Source organism: Mus caroli, chromosome 12, assembly GCF_900094665.2.
Source record: "Mus caroli chromosome 12, CAROLI_EIJ_v1.1, whole genome shotgun sequence".
In the NCBI taxonomy this organism is placed as follows: Eukaryota; Metazoa; Chordata; class Mammalia; order Rodentia; family Muridae; genus Mus; species Mus caroli.
In genome coordinates this window covers 113,462,117-113,463,746 of record NC_034581.1, presented here as the reverse complement: position 1 = coordinate 113,463,746, position 1,630 = coordinate 113,462,117, and the positions used below count along the sequence as shown (strand labels likewise).

At 37.6% G+C, this 1,630-nt stretch overlaps 1 pseudogene; it reads right to left on the bottom strand.

Annotated features, from left to right (window-relative positions):
* Positions 1 to 269: 269 nt before the first annotated feature.
* Positions 270 to 698, bottom strand: LOC110307457 (annotated as a pseudogene).
* Positions 699 to 1,630: the final 932 nt, after the last annotated feature.

The window sequence follows — 1,630 nt, the reverse complement described above, 5'->3', positions numbered from 1 at the left end:
ATCTGTGGTGCTTTGAATAAAATCTGGTCTCTATCTTGATAGAGAGATCTGGGCCAGTGTCTGTGCTCTTACCTTGAAGCCTACAAGGAGGATACAAGCTTTGGCAGTGATGATTGCAGATGTTTTCTAAGAAAATCCAAACCAATATTTACTAAACCTCATTTAATTGGTTTATCTTCCTGTTTTATTTGGAACTAAACATTTCTCTTTTTTGTTTTTGTTTTTTGTTTTTTTTTTTTTCAGGCTTATTGAAAATATGGCATAACAGATTAAACAGCTCCATGTGGTGTTTTGAAATTCATGCCCAACCGTAGGCTGAGTGATCTGAAAGTTAGAAAGACTGCTAAAGTCCAGAAGCGTCAGCATCTCCTTGGTGTCGGGATCCACCTCAATGATCTCCTGATCTAAGGCTGAGACCTCAGGAACGTAATTATCTCTCCTCTCTCTCTCTCTTCTTCCTGCAACTTGATAGAGATACCTCTCACAGGACCTCTCTGAATCTGCTTCATCAGATGTATAACATAGCCGGCTATCTTGTTCCGAAGCTTCTTGCTGGGGATAATAGCGATCTCCTCGCACATGTGCTTGTTGCTGTAGAAGTCATTACCCAGGTGCTTGCAGTACTTCTCGATGATGACCCGAGCCGCCTTCTTCACGGTCTTGGTGCTAACGCTGCCCATGTTGGCGGGTCTCGGTAAAAGAGGAAACCAGAACTAAATATTTCTGAGAAGAAATTATATGACCAAGTCAACTCTTTTAAAGGCAAATATTTAATTGGGGTTAGCTTACAGTTTCAGAGTTCAGTCCATTGTCATCAAGGCAGGAATCATGGCAGCTTGGTGCTGGAATTGCTAAGAGCTTGCCCTGAAGGGAGCCAGGAGGAGACTACTGTGTTTTCTGCAGGTAGCCAGGAGGAGGGTCTCTTCCACACTGGGCAAAGCTTGAGTATAGGACCTCGAAGCCAACCCCCACAGTGATGAACTTCCTCCAACAAGGGCATACCTACTCCAACAAGATCACATCTCCTAATAGTGCCACTTCCCATGGGCCAATCATATTCAAACCATCACACTTGGTTTTAAAATTGTGCCAATATATTTTAAACAGAATGATGTTGAGAATTTTTCTTATTTCTGTCAGTATGTGGTGACCTAGAGACAAAAGACCATTGATAAATGAAGCAAAGAGTTAACTTTAACCTTCTTTGTCAATTCAATCTGTGTTAGATGTAATTATTTATTACAGATTTGATGTGACCAACTACTTTCATCTTTCATATGTTGGTTGTTATGGAATTAAAATGTAGAGATTTGTTGTGTTCTTTTAATAGAGTTAACTTTAGAAAACTTTGAAAAGTGAATAATTTCCCCCTTGGCAAGACAGACATTGTCTCTGGGAGTATACTTTTTAAATTGGAAATCATTTCTTCTTGGAAAATACAACTTACAATTAAATTGTTTCTTGGAATATAGATACAACAATTTGATGTTAATAAAAATATGTATTGTCATATTTTCAAACAGTAGATATGGAAATTTAAAGTACAAATTTTTAAAATTTCATATTATCAAATTGTTTCTAATCAAAAATTTTGTTTTACCTAAGATACCCTGTTTTTGTTCATCAAATA